The 24197-nt window shown below is 45.0% G+C and overlaps 1 protein-coding gene across 1 annotated transcript in view; it reads right to left on the bottom strand.

Annotated features, from left to right (window-relative positions):
• ches1 (checkpoint suppressor 1) overlaps positions 1 to 14314 on the bottom strand; it is a gene marked incomplete at its 3' end in the record, with an annotated part of 119886 nt that extends 105572 nt beyond the window's left edge. The window contains exon 1 of the mRNA XM_080745315.1: positions 14080 to 14314. The remainder of the gene's footprint in view (positions 1 to 14079) is intronic.
• Positions 14315 to 24197: the final 9883 nt, after the last annotated feature.

The following is a 24197-nucleotide window of genomic DNA, read 5'->3' as shown; positions in this document are numbered from 1 at the left end:
TCCTATCCAAAGTCTCTCTGTCACGCATGTACACTCACACACACACGCATGCATGTTCACACAAACACAAGAGCACGCGAGCACGCACCCATGCAAACACACACAAAAACACATGCACGCACACTCAGGGGCTATGGTGTTTGCATCATATGAGAAGGTATTTTTTCCCCTCGTGCTGCCAGGGAACAGGCCCACGCAGACGCTGACTAAGACCATGAGACTACTGGGAGGACAGGGGGAAGGAGACAGAGAGACAGACAGAGAGACAGACAGACAGAGAGACAGAGAGAGAGAGACAGAGAGAGAGAGACAGAGAGAGAGAGAGAGAGAGAGAGAGACACAGAGAGAGACAGAGAGAGAGACAGACAGAGAGAGAGAGACAGACAGACAGACACAGAAAGACAGAGAGAAGAGACATACAGGGGAGAGAAGGGGAGAGAAGGAGAGAGAGACGGTGAGAGCGTAAAGAGAGAGAGAGAGAGTTAGAGCCTCAGTTATACTTAGTTGTGTGTCGGCACCATGCTCAATAAATAGCAGATCTACAAGCTCACAACACAAATGTATGTATTAAGGCACCTTGTATAAATCTGTCTTAAAGGGAGAGAAGTAGAAGTAGAGAGAGAGAGAGAGAGAGAGAGAGAGAGAGAGAGACTTCTTATCTAAGCTTATATTATCGTTATTGTTACTGTATGTTGATGGTTCCCTCTAGTTTGTGGACTGTGTATCTGTACCTGTGTGAGTGGTGGTGACACATGCAAGTTCTGGATTCTTGAAAGAGACAGAAAGAGAGACGGATAGTAAAGAGAGACACAAAGCGAGATTAAGCAGAGAGACAGACATATGGGGACAGTAAGTATAAGGAGAGAGAAGTAGCAGGTAGTGATAGAGTAGTTACACAGAAGGACAAAGGGACAGAGAGAGAGAGAGAGAGAGAGAGAGAGAGAGAGAGAGAGAGAGAGAGAGAGAGAGAGAGCGTGCGTATGTGTGCTCTCGGCGTTAAGCTGTTGTGTTGTGTGGGTTAGTGATTGGTAGTTGGATTGCTTTGTGGTTTGGCCCCATGCGAGGCCAAGCTCAAACTAATCACTTGATTCAGTATTCATAGCTAAATCTGCATGTTGTGCACGTGTCTGTCTGTGTGTGTGGCGCGCACGTACAGCATCCGTTAGCGCAGTTGATCAAGGGTTAAGCGAGAATGGTGTGAGATCTCCATGGTTTTTGAGGTTGGAGAGAGAGAGAGAGAGAGAGAGAAAGAGAGAGAGAGAGAGAGTGGGAAGTAGACAATGGAAAGTTGGAAAGGCAAGAGGACAAAAGGGAAGGGCAGAAATGGAGAGAAGACGAGAGAGAAAACTGAGAAGAGCAGGGCAGAGAGTGTGACTGTGTGTTTGTGCGTGCGTACGCGGGTGCACGTGAGTGTTCTTTTGTAGGCGGGTGTATACAGTATGTTCGAGTGTGTGTATACGACGTGTCTGAGTATATTGTCCTTGTCGGGTGGAAACCTGCATGGTATGTCCAAAAACCTTCCTTTTTTTGTTATTATTTTAAAAAGACTGAAAATAGTGCAAATAGTGCTTATATAGATCGGCTATTTTCATTAGTTTTGTGCGACAGTCTTCTATGATGAAACAGGAATTCAATTTCCGAGAAAACGTACCAATGTCAAACTTGGAGATACGAGGTTTCTGCCCGACAGTGAAGATACTGTATGAATATCTGTTTGTTTGCATAGTCTTGTGTGTGTGTGTGTGTGTGTGCGTGCGTGCGTGCGTGCGTGCGTTACTTACTTAAAACGGTCAGCCGGCTCTGTGAGCCATGTATAGAAGAACCTTGAGGGTTAATTTAACTATGGGAGTGTACTGTATATAAATGGACACAGGACAGAAGAGAACACAACAGAATGGAACATAACAACCAGTGGTGGACAAAGCACATACTCAAGTAAATACTCAAGTATTCAAAAGTACACATTATGCAGGAAATAGTGCCGCAAACGTGCCGCAAGCTTGTAGATCAGCTATTTTTATTATTTTTGAACATTCTTAACACCATTTACACCTTGAATGCATCTGTGTCACTCTAGATTTTAACCCACTTTAACCATTATTTTATGCTTTGTCTATTACAAAATTATAGCAGATATACAAGCTCACAGCGCAGCACCGAGTGCTGGGCTGCGAGTTTGCAGAGCTGCTATTTTTGAAAAATCATGCAAATCTTTGAATATATCTTTTTTTTTAAGTGAACATTTGTAACTCAAATCTTTCTTTCTGGAACAACATATTTTGCTCAGCACACACAAACCAACACAAATCCAACTCTCATTTTCCCCAGCTTCAGAAAACCATAGCCTAAACACAGGACTAAAAACAGACATTTTGTTGAATACATTCTGTAAAAAGTGTCCATTTAACTCCAAAGATGAATATACATGCAAAGCCGGATGCGAGTGAATCTTTGCACTACACAGAGTTAAATCAACACTCTCTTTTACAGTGCATGGAGGGAAGCTAAATGCTGAATCTTACGTCAGTCCCCACCAGCCACGAGCCACCACTGTGTGTGTGCGTGTGTGTGTGTGTGTGTGTGTGTGTGTGTGTGTGTGTGTGTGTGTGTGTGTGTGTGTGTGTGTGTGTGTGTGTGTGTGTGTGTGTGTGTGTGTGTGTGTGTGTGTGTGTGTGAGTGTGTGTGTGCGTGTGTGTGAGAGAGAGATTCTCCATCTAAAATAGGGACAGGCATAATGTTTGCGTGGATACAGCCGGGGCCGTCCACTCAACCCACCTCCCAGTCTCACCCAGTTATTTTTTGGTATTTTCTTTTTTCCTCCCCCATCAGTCATTTTGTTTCTGGACCTCCGAGCAGATTCTACAGAGGTCAAACATTCGCAGACGGAGGGGAAATAGCTGAGCGACAGAGCGATAGGATTACCAGGGTACGAGACACAGGGCGGTATCCATTTCAGAAAAGACAACGCAACACTGTCTATTCTGTTCAGTGAGTGTGAGAGAGTGAGTAATGATGCCAAGTACAACACAAGAACAAACCATAAGGCAGCTAGTGGTGACTGTAACACTGTAACAGACTAGAGCAGTGGTTCTCAACCTGGGGGTCCCCCAATGATTTGGGGGGCGGGGGTCCCCCAGATGATTAACTTAATGTGCAACATTGTTTTCTCACTCAACAGTAAACAAACCAACATAAAGTTTAAGTGTATAGAGGGTATCTGAACATTTCTAAAGAGACAATTAAGGACTTTTTAATACCTCTAAAATGACAAATTAAACATTGGCCAAATTGTCAAATATTAGAGGCAGAAACTGTGAAAATAGTTGTGGTGTGAGCATGTAGATCTGCTATTTTCACAATAGAACTGTGTTATACAAAATGTTAAGCCTCAACTCTTAGCGTTCGTCAGGGTGGGGGGGTCCCCAGTTAAAATATATAAAAGACAATCACACCCAGTGTGAAGTGAGGCCAATGAGCCAAGTGTGGGACACACATACTGTACATACAGACAGAGCCAGATGTAGGAGCGTATTAACATACTCTACCATACAGATTCACACGCACGCACGCACGCACGCACGCACACACACACACACGCACACACACACACCATCATCATATGTTTGGCTGCATCCTGTCATGACATCACTGTATCTAGCCAGAGAGCCAACAGCGGCCGGCTGACGTCATCCCATTCACCCAAAGTCAATTACGTAATAATGAGGCCCAGTGCCCGTGGACACGGGTGTGTGTGTGTGTATGTGTATGTGTGTGTGTGTGTGTGTGTGTGTGTGTGTGTGTGTGTGTGTGTGTGTGTGTGTGTGTGTGTGTGTGCGCTTAGGTGCCAGAGCAGACATATGGTAACTGCAATCTCATGTGTGAGAGGAGATGTAGAGAATGAGGTATGCTTATGACATCATTACAGACAGCAGACAGACAGACAGGGAAACAAGTAGATGACACACAGCCTGGCCTATGCATTGGAAGCCAGTATACAGTTTAGAGCAGTGTTTCTCAAACTTTAAAATGTCAAGGTTTCCCCTTAACTCTGACAGCGTACAAATGGAACCAAATGGACCCGTGAGGGTCCATTTGGTTCCATTGTTCCACTGTCAGAGTTACATACATGTATGGGTCAATTTAGACTCCCATAAAGGAACCCACAGAGTCCCTGGAATTCACTTTGAGAACCACTGGATTAGAGTGTTTGAAAGAAAGAAAGAAAGAAAGAAAGAAAGAAAGAAAGAAAGAAAGACCACTGAACAGAAGAAGAAGAGTTACGCAACACAACTCAAACTCAGCCAGCTAACGGACCTTTTCGGCCGTGTTGTTGCTGAGATCATGTGTGTCTTCAATGACTTTTCTGCAGTGCTTTTACTAGAGGCCAAGAGCACATAAAACACACACACACACACACACACACACACACACACACACACACACACACACACACACACACACACACACACACACACACACACACACACACACACACACACACACACACACACACACACACACACACACACACACACACACACACACACACACACACACACACACACACACACACACACAAAGACAAACATATACAGTACGTACAGACTGACATACAGACAGACAGGAGCGCACGTGCACACACACGCACGCACACGCAAGAGAGCGCACGCACGCGCAAAAGAGCGCACTCACACACACATTCTCTCGCTCTCCCCCCACAAAGCTTCCTAAGGACAGGAAATCCTTCCACCCACGTTCCTGTGTTGCTAAGCAACCAGGGCAGCGTCATTGTGTGAATGCCTCTACGGCCACACACGCACACACACACGCATGCACGCACACACACACGCGCGCGTGCGCACAGTCGCACATGTTCACATAACATACTTCACATGTTCACATAACATACTTGTCTGTAAACTGAGATTTCTGCCTAAGAAAAGTAACACTCCATCTGGCAAAGGTACAAACTAGGACATTCCTGAATATGATATATGTGCACACATGCACACACAAAAACACACCTATATATATACACACACAAGGTGTCCTTGGATGTCCTTACAGTAAGTAGATGTATCATCATTATCATCATTATTATTATTAAACGTACAGGTCAACAACGTCTACCATGTTCAGGCATATTATGCACACAGATATACACACACAGAGACGATACAAACGTACAAAGACACACAAACTCACAAATACATTGTATTTTCTTGAGCGGCTCCTACGTCTGGCTTTGTGTGCAGGTCGCTCCCTATATGTCCATATATGTCCGTAGTACGAGTTTAACGTCACGCGAGAACGCCATAGAAAGTACGCAGAGACCGACAACACCAAAGCTGATGTCACGGACAGAACGGCCCATACAAGGAGATATGCGTGTGTGTCGTGTCCAGGGTTGTTAAGTAACGGATTACATGTAACGCCGTTACGTAATCAGATTACAAAAAACGTGTAACTTGTAAAGTCCTAGGTTACATTTTAAAATGTGTAATCTGGATTACAGTAACGGAGGTGAATGACGGGGGTTACATGGTGGATTCCATTCTCCCCCTCCCCTCATGAATTTTACAAATAAATTATAAAAACATCAAACAATAAAATACTCAAGTAGAAATACCAGTACACATTGTCACAGCATCGCTTCAGGGAACAGCAGCATGTTATGCTATGTTCAGTCGTAAGACGGTGGTGCGCATCGAAAATAGCAGATATACAAGCTCACAACGTGTCTAACCGCGACGCATTGTGAATTTGTAGGTCTGCTGACACCATTTCCACCCGGAACGTCTCTCAGCCAATCAATGACTACTATTTGACGTATCCCTCTCTGTGATTGGCTGGGATACCGGGTCCATTGTAACACGTTGTTGTTGTTTTTACTCTGAGCGTTACGTGGAGAGGTTGGTTGAAAACACTGGGCATTTATTCGTTTTCTGTTGGGAAATAAAAGCTAATAATCTTATTTTGGAACGCTGTTTCTGCCTTTAATTACAATGGCAGCACTGATAAGTTTAACACTAACAAATAGGTTCAGGGACGATTTATGGAATATTTACAACAATCCATCTGAAAGGAAAACTGCACACAAGACAGAAGGAGATACTGATATGATCGATGAAGGCTTACACATGCTGTTTCTACAACGGTAAGCGAAAGGCTGTCCTTATAAAGTTTCCCATAGCATCTGGCTAGTGTTAGCTTCAGGCTAAAGGTGGCTTGTTTAAGCCATTGGTTCTCAAAGTGGGGTCCGGGGACCTACATGGGTCCTTGAGGGAGTTCCAGCCCAGGGAGTCCCCAGCTAATTGATAGTTAGGAACCAAATGGACCCTTATGGGTCTGTAGAGTGTACACAATTTAAATGCACCCCCAGCTAAATGCTAGTTTGGAAACAAATGGACCATGGGTCTGTAACTCTCACTTGGTGGGCGCTGGTTTAAGCTTCGCTTGTTTAGCCTTGGATCAAGACAGTCATAGGTCAGTCTTGTATCGAGGCTGGCTATGGATTGTTATGAGTAAAACATGATTTTATTTTTTATTTTTTTGATGGGAGAACGGATGCTGGTCGTTCTCAGCAAGAGTATGTCAGTGACAGAGGTTGGTTGTTTGCATTGAAAGGCGGCCGACGTCACAAGTGAATGCTTGGAATTGGAAATTAACAGTACAGCACCTTAATATACATATTTGTTATATATGCCTACTCTATGTACAGTATACAGTATATATGGACATTAAACATTTGGCCATTGCTTAGGAAGAGAGTACCAGTCATTTGCATATAAAGCTATTAAGTTGTTTTTCTTTATTTTGTTTGTAGGTATACTTTTGCCTTCTGTGTGTACTGTGCCTGCATGCCTATGAATAGGATGGGGAAGGTGTACACTACTGTATTTTAACATCATATGGTGGTACTTGGAGAGAAAAATATTGTCTTGAGTGGTACTGGTAAAAAAATAAGGTTGAGAGCCTGATCTAACCTATTTTCTGAACATGCAGTATTTTGTGTGAATTACAGTATGTGTACAAGTGGTGTTATCCAGTATGCAAATCTTCAAAATTAGATATTTTATGATAATACTGTTATCAGTCATAATAAATCGAGTTTTGCTTAAAAGTAATCCAAAAGTAACTGAAAGTAACCAGTAGTTACTTTTTAAATTGTGGTAATCGGATTACGTTACTGACTACACTTTTTTGCAAAGTAACTTGTAACTGTAGGGGATTCCTTTTTAAAAGTAACCCTAACAACCCTGGTCGTGTCCGATACCATAGGTGGGATTTTTAACTAACTTTAACATGTTTTGGGGGGATAGCATACAAGTAGAATATAGATATAGTTTAAATAAAATACAAATACTGTAGAAGATCTACAAGCTCACATGATGCGTTATTGCGCAGTTACTATCAAAACCTCCACCGGCTGTCAGTCAGTCCGTCTGTCTGTCCATCACACGTCACGTCACACTTTTGCCCTACTCATATCTACGCCACCGTTGCCCCTATCCATGCCCAACTGTGCAACACACTCCTTGGCTGCCAAACCACAACCTCCACCCCTCATTTTTCACATGGCCCTCTTCTAGTGCCACCATGAGGGCGATTCTTGGAAAACACATTTTTAGACACTGTTCCTACAGATTTTTCCCTAAAGTCACGCAAAGCGGTACACAGCATCTCTAAAGTCATGTCATCAACATGGATCTGTCCCATTTCCCATATTCCCTCCTGATTGGCTACCATTGCCTTCTAAAGTCTGTGTATGCGACCTGACGGTCGCTTATCTCCCGATTTAGGGAGACTTACTGGTGTTGTGAGCTTGTAAATAGGCCATTTCTGTGGTGACACCACCGGGCAGCAAAGTATAAAATAGGGCTTAAAGTGGTTCTGTGTTAAAGTCTCTAAGTACAAACATTTCACTGCTTGAACATTCATTGCACACGGTTGCATTTAGAGTGCATGTGACAATAAAAAACCCTGAACCTTGAGACGTTTTCCTCGACTCCACCAGCTCAGGGAACAAACAAAAACAAGTGAGAGCAGACATGGGATGGGACGATACGCGATATTATCGTTTATCTGATAAAATACCACTCGCGATAATCGTATGGTGGAGATTTAATTTATCGTGATATCGTCCTCCATCACGCACTGGGATCAATTCACCTTTTATTTGCCGAGCTGCATATCCGGTACCACTTAAACCCTCTATAATTGGTAAAAGGTACTTATAATATACGTACTGGATGCATTTTTTTTTTTTACTCTCTATCAAATGTCTTTGCCAAAAAAATAGCCGATCTACAAGCTCACAACACGTCGCGATGCGACGCGTTGTGAGCTTGTAGATCTGCTATTTTTTGGCAAATGTTCCACCCCAAGATAATGGATTTTGATTATCACGATAATATCGTAAATCGCGAATTTCTTTTGTCATAATAATCGTGATATGACATTTTCATATCGTCCCATCCCTAGAACAGACTGACAATCAGCCATGGATCCCAACCAGCCATGACATCATTCAGCGCTTGTAAATATAAAACCCTTTTCTCCCATCATTTATAAGCACTATTTTTAATACAAGCTGACGTGATTCCTATACGGCGCTGTTTCCCCAAGCAGCGGGTCTGGACCCATCTGTGTGTCACGGACCAATTTTCATGGGTCACGACTAGAAAAAAAATCCCATTGTCTTTTCCTACATTAATTTTTTAAAGAATGTAATATTTAATCAAATAATAATAATTGAGAAGTAGTGAAAATAGCCGATCTACAAGCTCACACGCTGTGTGTGTGTGTGTGTGTGTGTGTGTGCGCGCGCGCAATAGTGGAAAAAGTACTCATATTCCTTACTTAAGTAAAATTCTCAATACTGCAACATAGAAATACTGGAATACAAAATGTACCTGAGTAAAAGTACAAAAGTTTACTCAAAATGACTCAAAGTACCAAAAGTAGAAGTACAAAATGTTTGAAAATAGCAGATCTACAAGCTCACAACGCGTCGCGATTATCAAAATAATTTAGCTATTTGGAATAATTTCCAAATAGCTAGGTATAAAATAGGTCAAGTGCTTTATGTATGTTTTATAATAGGCCTATTATAATGTATACATGCAAAGTAACTAGTAACTAAAGTTTTCAAATAATTGTAGTGGAGTAAAAGTACAATATTTTTTGGATCCGAGATGTAGTGGAGAAGTAGAAGTAAAAGTGTTGTAAATTGGAAATACTCAAGTTAAGTGCAAATACCTCAATATCGTACTTAGGTACAGTACTTAAGTCAATGTACTTAGTTACTTTCTACCACTGGTGCTCATGTGGCCAGCGTTAGGAGGGCGCTAAGCGTTAAGTAGCTAGCGAGGGGCTAATTGAGTGGAGGTGCAGAGCGCTGTGGACAATGAGTCCATTTCAGTTCAGTGGGAGGCCGATTGAAGACGATTATAACCTGGGGGATACAGAGAGGCATTATTCTTCTAAAACACTTACGCCGGCTGTGTTTCTACTACTTAAAGCCCCTACCATTTATTACCACAGTTGGGGGTACAAATTGAATTGTTTGTTTTCTCTGCCACTGTGCTCGAGTGCCACTTGTGTACGTTCTGTATTGTGTACTGTGTTGGTTGTTCTGACCTGCACTAATAAAGCTCCAATCCTGGACTTATTCTGACCACTTAAAACCCTCTCCACCAGTGGTTCATGTAACATCACGATCGTTTTAGCCACTTATCCGTTGATGTAATGGCTATTAAAAGAAAAAGCAGATCCACAAGCTCACAGTGCGTCACTTGGTGCCGAGCTGTGAGCTTGTATATCAGCTATTAAAAGCTATTGGCTTTTTCTGCCTTTATTGATAGTCTGACAGGAAATGGGGAGAGAGAGAGATGCCGGAGATACACGCAGCAAAGGTCGTCGGGATCGGGAGTCAAACCCGAACAATAACAGAAATTGAAACTAGTACATTTGCAGTGGTTGGAGGTGGACCGTCTTACTATAGTTACTATCTTGGATGTCGCGTAGATATAAGACACCTAACTGGTTAACAATGTCAATAAAGTTATTTGAAGCACACAGTATGTTCAGACTATCTTTGCGACTACATTTATCTCGTCTCTGTCAAAATAGCAAATCTACAAGCTCAAAAAGCTTTCGAGCTTGTAGATCTGCCATTTTTGATACTATTGTGTGATGCCGTAGTATGATCAAGTAGGGGCATTAATTTAAAAAAAGAAAATAAGAAAAGGTCCAGCTACGAAGTCCTTCACCTGATAATGACACGTTTCTGGTTCTGAACACTTCATTGCATTTCCCGGCACATTCCAAAGAGCAAAGAAATATATATACCAGAAAAAAGGGCCAATAATAGATGCTGGACAAATTCTCAAACAGAGAAACAAAAAACTTGCGAACAGCCAAAAATGTATTTAACCGGAGCTCAAAGCAACGGAGGTATTGTTCTTCTGGTGTGTTTAATATTTCGTGTAATAATAATACAGCAGCTTATTGGCTCTGTGGTATTACATAAATCAGCCATCCATTAATCCACATTGTTCTGTTGAGGGAGCCCCATCAAACAGTGCCATCCATACCAATTATCTGCATTCACGCACCGATCCACACTCACTTCCCCGTTTAGCCTCAAAAAGCCACTTGACGCCTATTCACTCTCACTTGGGCTTCCAAAGAGCCATAATATAGCAGGGGAGGCGCACGCACGTGCGTGTGTGTTGTGTGTGCGCGTGCGTGCGTGCGCACACAAAATGAAACCATTTGGTTTCATGGTTTGTACTCAGAGTTACAGACCTGTAAGGGTCCAACATTTGGAAGCCCCTCAAGGAACCCTTGAGGGGTCCCTGGAGTGGACCCCACTTTGAGAATCACTGCTTTAGCCTTTGTTCCCATTAAAGCGAGTTAAAAAAGCATATTGTCGTTGTCGGGTGGAAACCTTGCGTGTCCAAAACCGTTCGTTTTTATCATTAACAAAAATGAACTAAACTAGTGAAAACAGCCGATCTACAAGCACACAACGCCTCGCACCGCGAGGCATTGTGTGCTTGTAGATCAGCTGTTTTCACTACTTTTGTGCGACGGCCTTGTCTGATGAAGCAGGGCTTTACTTAGCAAAAAAACGTACACATTTGAAACTTGGAGATACAAGGTTTTTGCCCGACAGTGACGATACTGTATATACACAACCTCACAACGCATCGCAGCAGTTAGTAGTCCTATGCGTTTTCTTGAGCTTGAGGATATCTTGCTATTTTTGGTTTGCGTGACCCTGAACCAAAAGTACAAAGCGTGACGACTCCGGAGCCACGCTGGACTCCAGGGCACCCCAACAAAGAAACAAAGATAGAAAGAAAAGAAAACAGAGGCTGAATGTGGGGGCACCCCGTGGTGCCAACGTCCTTTGGAGACACAGAGAAAGAGAGAGAGAGAAGAGCGGTGAGGAGGTAGCGCAGTGGTTCTCAACCTGTGGGTCCCCAAATTATTTTGGGGGGTCCCCCAGATGATTAACTTAACGTGCGATGTTGTTTTCTCACTGAACAGTAAACAAACCAACATAAAAGATTACGTTTAGAGGGTTTATGCACATTTCTAAAGTGACAATTTAAGGACTTTTTAACGCCTCTAAAATGACAAATTTAAACAAACTGTCAAACATTAGAGACAGAAATTGTGAAAATAGCCGATCTACATGCTTTCAACGCCTCGCAACGCGAGGCGTTGTGAGCATGTAGATCTCCTATTTTCACACTAGAACCGTGTCATACAAAATGCAACGCCTCAAACTCTTAGTGGTCGTCAGGGTGGGGAGGGGGTCCCCCAGTTCAAATATGATTATTTTGGGTGTCGTCGTGGCCTGAAAAGGTCGAGAACCACTGAGGCAGCGGTAGGAAGGTAGAGAGGAGGAGGAGGAGGGGGTGTGTGTGCGGTGCAGTGGTGGCGGTGGAGGGGGTCAGTATGTGAATGAAAGCTCGCCATGGAGGTGAATTATGAATGAGCAGCACTCTGAGGCAGCTCTCCTGGAGAGAGAGAGAGAGAGAGAGACTGTCGTGTCAGAGAGACTCTTTCACTTCATCTACCTCACCCTGTGCTCTTTCCCTTCTATCCACTCCCTCCCTCCCTCCCTCCCTCCCTCTCTCCCCTGTTTCTTCTCTTGTTTTCCCTTCGTTTCCTGTGCCTCGTCATCTTTTTTCCCCTCCGTTTCTTCTCATCCCCTATGTCTCTCTCCCTCCCTCTCTCTCGCTCTCACACACACACACTCTCTCTCCCTGTCTTTACCTCCTCCGTTTCTTGCTTTGCCTTTTCCTGGATTAATCCTCCCTTTCTTCCCCTCCTCTGACCTGCTTCTTCTCTCTTTCCTTCCATCTCTATCTCTCTCTCCTCGCTCTCTCTGTCCCTCCCAGCCCCGCCCCCACCTCTCTCTGTCTCTCCCCGTCTCTCTCTCTCCGTCTCTCTCCATCTCTCCCTCCGTCTCTGTCAGAGACACGAGAACAAGTCATCCAATCAGTGTGTCGAGGATGACAGCGGTGGATGCACAAGGGGAGAACATTCCCTCCATGCACGCACATGTATTTACACACCCGCACGCACGTACGCACACACACACACACACACACACACACACACACACACACACACACACACACACACACACACACACACACACACACACACACACACACACACACACACACACACACACACACACACACACAGTAGCATAACATAATACCAAAGCAAACAGTCCTACACGTGCAACGGCTGACACACACCCACACACACACACACAGCCCAGCTGTTCCCTTGACCAAAGAGCTTGTGTGTGTGTATGCGCGCGCGTGCGTGTGCGTGTGTGTGTGTGTGTGTGTGTGTGTGTGTGTGTGTGTGTGTGTGTGTGTGTGTGTGTGTGTATAATGTAATGTGCTGCTGCTCAGCCTGTGTGTGTGTGTGCGTGTGTGTGTGTGTGTGTGTGTGTGTCTCTCTCTCTCTTCACTCTGTCTCCGCTGTTGCTGTGCGTCTGATGTGATCTGCCTCCCTCAACCTGTTTGCCGACTGTCGCACGCACTCACGTGCTTGCACACGCGCGCACACGCACACAAACACACACAGCGAAAGCGCAGAAAACTGCTACTTATGCACGCAGACCTGTCCTTATTCAGCTCTCCCGCTGACGTACGTGTTGTTGTTGTTGTGCAGCTTCAGAAAAGGGAAACTGGAAACACTCCAGTTCAGTTGGTGTTTTCATTTCCCTGTCTGTCTGTCTGTCTGTCTGTCTGTCTGTCTGTCTGTGTCTGTATGTATGTCTGCACATGGTATATCATAGCTGCCTTCACTCAGCACTCTCCTTTATGCCTGTACATGCACAAACACAAAATGACTGTGCTCTCCCTCACACACAAACACACACACCTCACATTGCATACTTGTCTACAAACTGAGAACACACACACATACATACACACACAAACAAAAATGGACCCTGCCTTCTTAAAAGGGAGTGTTGTTCTCTCTCTCTCTTTCTCTCTCTCTCTCTCTCTCTCTCTCTGTGTATATGTGTCTCTCTTTCTCAACTTGAGTCCAGGGAAGAGTGTGTGTGTGTGTGTGTGTGTGCTGGAATGGGATCATGCTGTTCCCTAAAAAAGTATGTACTCCTTTTGAACCCTTCACTCCAGTTCAACACTGGTCAGCTCGGCGCTGGCGTGTGTGTGTGTGTGTGTGTGTGTGTGTGTGTGTGTGTGTGTGTGTGTGTGTGTGTGTGTGTGTGTGTGTGTGTGTGTGTGTGTGAGAGAGAGAGTGTGTATGCACAGTTGCACACTTTCTGTCAATTCTGTGTCGTGTGTCGAAAAAACAACAACCGTCAAACACTCACACTCGCACGCAGCCACACACACAAGGCATACTTGCATGATTCTTTTAAGTACAGAGCGAGGCAGCAGCACATGTCAACACTCATCCCTCACTCACACACGCACACGCACACGCAGCTCCCATAGCTCAATGCCTGGCCAGGCTGACACATCCACACACACAGCCATAGAAAGAAAGAAGCATAAAGTCAGTCACCTCAGGAATTCCTCCAACGGTTCCAGACGAGCCCCTTCTTCCTCGCTCTCCCCTCTCCTCTTCCTCTCTCCTCTCCTCTCCTCTTACTCCCTCTCGTTCCGACGGCGTTATAACAGCGTCAGTTCCAAGTGCTCTGCTGCTGCCCGAGACCCTCCATTTCCGCCCCAGTCAGCTCCTCTCGCCTTGTATCAGCCGCCACCACCACCACACACACATACATACACTCTCTCTCTCTTTCTCCCTCCCTCTCTCACTCACACACACGCACGCACACGCACGCACACGAGCCGCCGCGTTCCTATAGTCTCTCTCTCTCCTCTCTCCTCTCTCTTCGCGTGTTTATCCGTCTCTGCCTGTGCGCTCTCTTTCTCCCCCTCTCCCTCTCTCTCTCTCTCTCTCTCTCTCTTTCTCTCTCTCTCTCTGTGAGAGAGCAGGGCTGTGTGTATGTGTGGTGAGTGTGTTTGGTGAGTGTGTATGTGTGTGTGTGTATATATGTGTGTGTGTGTATGTGTGTGTGTTTCTCTTGCTCTGCATGCCTTGCTCTGCCAGCAGCAAGCAGCACAGAGAGAGGACTTCCCCCGGCCCACACTACTGGCCCCGCAGGTCCCTGTGCTCGTCGCGTTCACTGAAAGAATGCCATTGTGCTCAAAGGAGCGCGGCCGACAGCTCCCCCCCGCCCCCACCCCTCCTCAGAGCGTCAGCGCGTTGCCGTGGCAACGACCCGCCTATGGGCAAGAGAGATCAGATCATTATGGTCCGTGGGATCCGGTGACTGAAGGACTACATTTTCTGCTCGCTCTCTCGCTCTCTCTCTCTCTCTCTCTCTCTCTCTCTCTCTCTCTCTCTCTCTCTCTCTCTCTCTCTCTCTCTCTCTCTCTCTCTCTCTCTCTCTCTCTCTCTGTGTGTGAACACAGGAAGTGGGGAAACTGTAAGATTGATGTTGATTTTCTTTCTTTTGCTGCTAGGGAGTAAATATGGCCGTATTATAGCATTCACTGGCAAAAAGTTAGCTGTGTTTACAGCAATGGTTATTATGGCACATTGGAAACAAGATTTTTATGTTATCCTTTTAACAATCATAATCGTAGTACCTCTGCACTAATTGCAAAACCGTTTATTCAATCAATCAATCAATCAATGTATATGTTAAGTTCGATTTTGTTGCTGTCGGGCAGAAACCTCTTCTCCATATTTTTTTATTTTTTTATTTTTGGGGTAAATGAACGCTCTACTTGATCTTACTGCAGAGTCACACCAAAAGCATCAAAAGTAGCAGATCTGCAAGCTCGAAATGAGGCACGAAGTGATGCGTTTTTAGCTTGTAGATCTGCTACTTTTGGCTATTTAATGAATTTCTGTTTTGGACATACAAGGTTTCCACCCGACAGAGTCACTTTACTGTACTTGGTGCCGGTGTCACCAAGCACCCAAAATAGCAGATCTACGAGGCTCACAATGAATTCACGCTTCCGAGCGATAGTAGATTGGCTATTTTCGGTGCGTAACACAATGTGCAACCAAGTGTAAAATAAAAGGCATTATGATTGGCAACGATAATCAACCCAGCGTAGCTGGCTGAGCCCAAAGCCATACAGTTTGAATGTAGAAAGACAGTGTTTGCATTGGAATGAGTTCATCCAGGGTTCTCTCAAACAGGGCTCCAGGGACCCTCGGGGTTCCTTGAGGGGGACTCCAAGTGGACCCTTACTGTACATTACATGTCTGTAACTCAGAGTGTACAGCAGGGTTCCCCAATAGGCGGCCCGTGGGCCATTTGCGGCCCGCGGGGTGCTACTGTCTGGCCCCCACCAACCCCAGTAATAATGGTGGTATAAGAGCAGCAACAACACTAGTATATCGTCGTTGTCGGGTGGAAACCTTGTATCTCCAAATGTGTATGTTCTTTCGCAAAGTAAAGCCCTGCTTCATCATACAAGGCTGTCACACAAAAGTAGTGAAAACAGCAGATTTATAAGTACAAAACGCCTCGCATCGCGAGGTGTTGTGTGCTTGTAGATCGGCTGTTTTCACTAGTTTAAATTATTTTTAAAATGATAAATGCAAAACGAACGGTTTTGGACATACAAGATTTTCACCCGACAACGACGATATCTGAACTGTCACTGGAGTAGCGGGAACGCCACCGTCGCCCCCTGCAATGTTGTGGCCCTCGGCTTGGTACCCTAGACATAATTCGGCCCTTGGGGAAATCTAATTGGTGAACCCTGGTGTACAGGTTGAAACAAATGGACTCTTACATGTCTGTAACTCTTCGACCGGCAAAGAACCGGTTCTGGTTCTTTCTCCCGCCTATGGGATTAAGCAGAGGTGTGCTTTTCCACCGAGAACCGGAGTTGGTTCCGAACCGTAAAAGTTGGTTCGGAACCAGAACCACAAAATCCTCGGTTTTTGTGGTTCCTTGGCTCTGGTTCCATCTGGTGGAAACGCAAGCCGGTTCGCAAGAACGAACCAAGGTTCCCAAGAAAGTTGAACCGGCACTGGTTCTGCAACCGGTTCTTTGCCGGTGGAAAAGGCCCCTTGGAAACTTAGTTTGTTCTTGCGAACCGGCCACGAACCAGCTTGCTTTTCCACCAGATTGAACCAGAGGAACCAAGGATTTTGTGGTTCCCATTCTGAACTTTTACTCGGTTCTCGGTGGGAGAAAGAACCCGAACCGTTTTTTTTGCCGGTCGAAAAGCGACCTGAGAGTGTACAGATTGAAACAAATGGACTCTTACATGTCTGTAACTCTGAGAGTGTACAGGTTGAACCAAATGGACCCTTACATGTCTAACTCTGAGGGGCCTTTTCCACCGGCAAAGAACCGGTTACGGTTCTTTCTCCCGCATATGGGATGAACCAGAGGTGTGCTTTTCCACCGAGAACCGGAGTTGGTTCCGAACCGTAAAAGTTTTTTTTTCCCAGTGAACCACCATCTGAACTGGGGGACAATGGCTCTGGTTCAATCTGGTGGAAACGCAAGCCGGTTCTCAAGAACGAACCAAGGTTCCAAGAAAGTTGAACCGGCACTGGTTCTGGAACCAAGGTTCTTTGGTGGGAAAGGCCCCTGAGAGTGTACAGAATGGAACCAAATGGACTCTTACATGTCTATAACTCTGAGGGGCCTTTTACACCGGCAAAGAACCGGTTCTAGTTCTTTCTCCCGCCTATGGGATGAACCAAAGGTGAGCTTTTCCACAGAGAACCGAGTTGGTTCCGAACCGTAAAAGTTGGTTCCACAAAAACTTCCTCTGGTTCAATCATGGTTCAATCTGGTGGAAACGCAAGCCGGTTTGCAAGAACGAACCAAGGTTCCAAGAAAGTTGAACCGGCACATTTTTACACACTCACAATTTACAGATGGAACAAACTGGAACGCTCGCCCCAAAACACACTTGTGGACCGCTTGCTCCCAGCAGTTCTTGTATTCTTTTATTCCTTTTACCGAGGTTAAGGTAGGGAATAAGGTTAGGGTTAGGCACCGTTTTACCAAGGTTATGTTTATTAATAATAATAATAATACATACAATTTATGTTGAGGAATAGCATGTCCGCATGTCCAAGGTCGGCTGATTTGAACTGGGGTGAGCGCTTTTTGGGGCGAGCGTTCTTCTATTCAATCCAAATAGCCCTTACCCGTTCAAAGATATGAGCTCCGAAATGATGTGCAGTGTGTGGGTTATGGGATGTACACTGTGCACACAGTATATGAGGGATGGAAAGTAACTTTAACTGGTGCTTGCATGCTAATATGTAGGAGCATCAATGTAAGAAATACCCGTTCCATTTAACGGCTACAGAGATACTGTGTACCGATCTGCATGATTTTTGGACAAAATCTGTAACAGGGCACCACCCCCCCCCGTGTGTGTGTGTGTGTGTGTGTGTGTGTGTGTGTGTGTGTGTGTGTGTGTGTGTGTGTGTGTTTGTGTGTGATTGTGCATGGCCTGAACAACAGCGCCCCTCCCTTAACATGTGTGGTCACAAAAGGTACTGTAGGCTAAATAGATATAGATACACCATAAAAATGCGAATATACAGCATACGATTTGTGAAAGTGACAAACGGGCTTCACAGTTATGTCAGGTGTGTTCATATGCTGATGGTGATGCGATTTCAGATCAATTGCTCCAGCCACCGAGGAGAAACGCTGTTTCATACAGACAGACAGACACTCACTCACTCAGACAGACATTCGCAAAATTATAGTATAGATGGACACACTACATGTCTGTAAGTGTGTACAGATTCTTGGTCCTTGAAATTAAAAAGTGTAATCAGATTGAATGGTTGTTGTGACAGATAGAAGACTCACAGGTCACTTACTGAAAGCAGGCGGTCAGGGAATCCGTCCACCACATGTGCATGGAGAAGAATGGTTCATCACTGGACCGGTCAAGCAGTGGAGCCAGAAACACTAAATACAAGGAGGAAGCAGTGTTTGGTTTGATAAAGATCAAAGGGAATTGTCGCTGGGATAGAGTGTGTTTACGAGTCCCCCCCAATCCCAGCTGCCCTATTATTAGTGGGAGGCTGTGTGTGTGTGTGTGTGTGTGTGTGTGTGTGTGTGTGTGTGTGTGTGTGTGTGTGTGTGTGTGTGTGTGTGTGCGTGCGTGCGTGCGTGCGTGCGTTGCAGATAGGGCCACAGGGCTGTACTAAGCTGAAGTGACAGTGCGGATCTTTAGGATGTTTGCTAAAGTTTGCTACCGAGTGAGATCTTATCTCTGAGCCCCTAAACAGCCCCTAGCACAGTGATTCTCAAAGTGGGGTCCAGGGACTCCCAGGGGTCCTTGGCGGGGGTCCCTAGGGTCCCCAGCAAAATGTGGAACAGTCTAACCATTTGAACCCTAGTACTGTAGGGTCTCCATCTAGCAGGGACCTTACCCTTTATTGTGCTTAAACATTTTAGGCATGTTTTACTATTTTGAAAAACATTTTTAATTAGTTCACATAGCCGATCTACAGTAGGCTACATTGTTACGACCCTTATGTCTAGGGGTGTAAAAGGTCGCAACATAAACAAAAAAGACAAGAAAAAACTGAATATATATCGTTGTTGTCGGCTGGAAACCTCGTATCTCCAAGTTTCAAATTTGTACGTTCTTTCGCAAAGTAAAGCCCTGCTTCATCATACAAGGCCGTCGCACAAAAGGAGTGAAAACAGCCGATCTACAAGCACACAACGCCTCGCACCGCGAGGCGTTGTGTGCTTGTAGATCGGCTGTTTTCACTAGTTTGAATCATTTTTAAAATGATAATGCAAAACGAATGGTTTTGGACATACAAGGTTTTCACCCGACAACGACGATATTTATTACAAACAAAAGGAGAAATAATTACAAATATATACAATAAATACAACGGTCTAACTAACAGAATCAAATGACCTAAACTTAAGGTACTAAAGTATGTTAGTCTCTCTCTCCCCCGCCCCAACATGTCCAGCAGTAGCTTGTCATTACAGTAGCTGACATGGAGATGAATTAGTGTAAAGTCTACATCAGGGGTAGGCAACCTTGGCACAGGGGAGGGTAATCACTGCCACACTGGCATGTGTGAGAGAGAGTTTTTTTTTTTCTTTTAAAATTCAGAATGAATTACATCCTGCACATAATTCTACATTCATTCAAACTCCTAACTCTGACTGGAGAGGCAGTCTGGGAGATAGGTGGGTTATTGCACTGAGTCTAATGATCATTACATCCAGAACATGTAAAAACATAAACGTTGTCTTGTAAAGCCTATGGACAATCAGTTGGAAATATTCATGATTAAACTTGATATGTTGATATTGCACACTGACTGTCAAGAAAAAAAGGTTGCCGACCCCTGGTCTACATCATGCCTTCCCCTTTTTTTGCATACAGACAGACAGACAGACAGACAGACAGACAGACAGACAGACAGACAGACACACACATAATGTTCCTCAGACAGAAGGCTGGGGCAGAGAACCACAGAGGGAATGAAAAAAGACAGAATGGGAGAGGTTCCAAGCATCTCTCTCTCCCTCCCTCCCTCCAAATGCAGCTGATTCCTCCTTGTGGATCGATAGCAATCCTTGGCGGGAGCCGTTTATTTTGGAACGTGTGTGAGGCCCTGTGGGTGACACACTCACTCAGACACACACACACCCACACGTGTGGGTGCGTGCGCACTCTTGCACCCGTACGTGCACATACACGCACGCAAGACAAACACACGCACGTACACACACACACACACACACACACACACACACACACACACACACACACACACACACACACACACACACACACACACACACACACACACACACACACACACACACACACACACACACACACACACACACACACACACACACACACACACACAGAGTCTCTGTCGAGTGGAAACCTCATTGCCGGTATGTCCAAAACTGTTACTTTTAAAAATAGGAGATCTACAAGCTCAAACCGTGTTTCGAGCTTGTAGATCTGCTTTCTTGTGATGCTTTTGCACAACACTGTAGTATGATCAAATTTAGCTAGGAAAAAAACACAAAAAAGGTTAGAATATGATATTATGATAAGAGGTTTCTGCCCGACAGCTGGAGTCGGTGAAACAAACAGTCCCTTTGGTCTGGTCTATCATTCGTTAAGCAGGAAAAAGTACTCACATGTGTTACTTCAGTAAAAGTACTAGTACAGTAACTGTAGTAAGACGCCTAAGGGCGAAAAGCGACCTTGCCCTTTTAACTTAATATATAGACCAGGGGTCTTCGGGGTCCGCGACCCCCAGGGGGGGTCCGCCATTTTGAATAGCTTGAATACATGATTACTATGCAATTGACAGATTGTTGATATTATTGACATTGGTTCTCAGTTAATAAGTAGTATGTTTAGAATTGGTAGTGGTACGGCCCACCCTGCTCGCTGTAACTTGTACATGTTTAAAATAAAAAATATGTCGTAGCCCCGACCCCCCCACCCTACGAGGTAGTAGGGGGTCCCTGCTCCATCTCCCCATCAGTTTGGGGGTCCCCGGCCTGAAAACGTTGAAGACCCCTGATATAGACTATACATGTCAGTCAGTTTTATGCATGTTTCGTAATAATAATCAATCTACAGTACAAAGTAACTAAAATTTTCAACAAAATGTAGTGGAGTAAAAGCACAATATTTGGATCTGAGATGTAGCGGAGTAGAAATAAAAGTATTGGAAATCGGAAAGGACAAATACCTCAAAATTGTACCTTGTGCAGTACTTAAAGATGGGGTGCCATGATCCCCCCCCCCATTGTCATGGTAGGTGGTGACCCAGCTGAAGTTAGCCACACCCACAGTGTTGGGTGAATGGTAAAAGGGGAGGGGATGTCACGGGATCTGTGTTTTTGGATCGGCACTTTTGACCCACAAGGTGGCAGCCTCGAGGAAGAAACCAAAATACAAAGGGAATGCATAATTGCTCATAACAACCACACCAGGGGGTCTAATGAAGTACTGTCAACCTCCTGGACACATGAAAATCAGAAAAAGTACAAAACTATGGCACCACAATACAGTAAATCTAAGTAGTTACTTTACACTACTGCAGGCTGGAGGGCAGTGTGTGTTATCACCCGCTCCAGCCAGGGTCTCTGTTTCTGGGGGGTGGAGTGGGGGGGGGGGGGGGGGGGGGGGCAGTATTCAGTAGCTGGCCAGGATGGAGCTTTCTGTCTGCATGTGTTAAGCTCTGGGCTGCCTGGTCCCTCTGGAGGGGTCCAATTCTGCTATCGAAGAAAAAAAAAAACCTTTGGCATACATCCTCCCACACGCACGCATGTGCACGCACGTGCACGCTCACACACGTCACCAGCAGGTCTATCATCGGTGACAAGGAGTTCAAACTGGATCGCCTGAAACTCTTGTCTTTCTTTTTTTTTTATAATATAGAATCAGTGCCTGTCGATGTGTGTGTTTTGGAGCCCTCGGCCACCAAACATATGCATTCCCCTGCTGGCCATCAAATCCTGCGATAAGACGCCCCCCTGTGACTTCCCCGCACTGCTTCCCTCGCGGCTTTCTGAACGTCTTATCTAAAAAAAAGACAAAAAGAAGAAAAAAAGACAAAATCACCAGAAAAAAGGACTGGACAGAGAATATGGGTGTGTATATATTAGGGCATTCACGAATAGTGATTTTTAGTATTCGATTTCGAATACCTCAAAGTATTCGAATAGTCGAATATTCAACAAGAAATATATTTTTTCATCCAGTAAAAACTAACAATTTTCGGTCTAGTAGTGACAGTTGCATTAGCTGGTTCTTCCTCCTTCATGACATCGAGTTTGCCAGCTGGCCACAGTTTTTCCCACTGGTAATTAGTTCCGGGAGAAGAAACGAGACGCATGACATCAGTATAGACTAGAGCATAAACTAATTCATCCACCAGGGGCATTGACAACTCATTCTTATGACTTCCTATCTAGCCAAGCTGTATAAACCATGAAGAAATAATATTTCTTTTAAAAAAAGAAAGAAAAAATGTAATTAAAAAAATTACAGAATATTCGACTTCAGTGAACAACGTTGAATAGTGACTTTGACATTCGACTATTCGAATATTCGGTGAATGCCCTAGTATATATACTGTGCACTCGTTTCCTAAACCCTCACACGTTTCCTGCATATAAATCCCAGTGCACTGGGATCGTCTAGATGCCGCAGATAAAGCATCTTCCTCCTGGGAGAAGTGGTGGAAGCTGCCAAGGCTTATCTAGGCTGGTCCGTGGGCCGGTGCTGACTTCTTTCTTTTTTGGGGGAGAGAGGGGGGGGATAAGCGTGGTTGTCCGAGCAGATGAGCTCCCTGCTGAGGCAGCTAAGCAGTTTCCCACACACCCTGTGCCTCGTACCGAAAACTCTGCATTATACAACACTCGCTAGCAGCACCTGGAGTCATGCTGCCATTTCTGCGGGGGCAAAATGACAACAGCAGAATGCCCAGCAGCGGGGGACTCGAGACTCGAGAGCAGCTAGACCTTCAGGGAAATAAAATAGCGTGGCATGTGTGTGAATGCACTTCCGCAGCAAAAGGGCAACACAAAAGACCGCCTTTGCCAGCTCGGGATACAATGTGCATCTCCTCAGCAGTAAACGTCACATGATAACGTCCTCCTCATGCTACATCTCAACAGTACCACCTCCTCACTAATAAACAGCTTCTCACTATTAAAACAGCTCCTCACTAGTATACCATCTCCTCACTATTAACTCATACAGTGCCATCCGGCCACAAGGGGTGCTAGAGTGCCAGAAATGTCTCCATTGACCTTCTTTATAGCTTTCGTCGACCCTCTCCCAACTGGCCTGTGTTTTCACTCCGGTCAATCCTATCGGTGTCCAGAGGAGGAAGCTAGCTGACACGTAGCCAAAATGCTAACCCATTTAGAAGCCCGATCTAAAGCTATTTCAGCCGCAAAAAACTTTCTCATTGGGTCTGGGGACACAATCCGGAGAAAATCCTGTCTAAAGATGTGATTTATTATTGGAGTGGGCGGCGCGATTCGGCCGTTAGCACGAATACGGCCCGTGGATGGCCGAGTCTAAGTCCCGGCCAAGGATGGACGTCTAGACCGGGGCTTCGTTGAGGCCTCCGATAAAATAATTCATTTTATTAAATATCCCGGACATGTTCGGGATAGGCACCCTGGAATACGTCGCGCCGCCTACAATGAACATTTGGTGAACATTGGGGGGGGTCTAAACTTTATTTTAAACCATTTTCAATGGAATAAATCGTCGGAGCATCTAGCGTCTCTCGTTGGTGAGCGCTGGGCGAGCCGGGACCACCCACGTTGCTCCAAGCAGCTCGGGGTAAGTAAAATAGCAAATAAAAAATTGTTTTTGATCCCGAATATCACTAAAAGGGTTAAACAGCTCCTCACTACCAGTAAGACTCCCTAATCGGGAGATAAGCGACCGTTGGTCGCTTATCTCTACAAATAGGCCAAAAATTGGTTGTACCAAAATTGTCCTGATGGTGGCGCTAGATGGGACAGATGCGTTTTGATTACATGACTGTAGAGATACTGTGCGATTTGCGTGATTTTAGGGCAAAATCTGTAGGAGCAGTGTCAAAAAATGTGTTTTAAAAAAATCGGCCTGAAGGTGGCA

The sequence above is a fragment of the Nannobrachium achirus genome (genome assembly GCF_963921795.1).
Source record: "Nannobrachium achirus genome assembly, chromosome: 16".
NCBI lineage: Eukaryota > Metazoa > Chordata > Actinopteri > Myctophiformes > Myctophidae > Nannobrachium > Nannobrachium achirus.
This window is presented reverse-complemented; position numbering and strand designations above follow the sequence as displayed.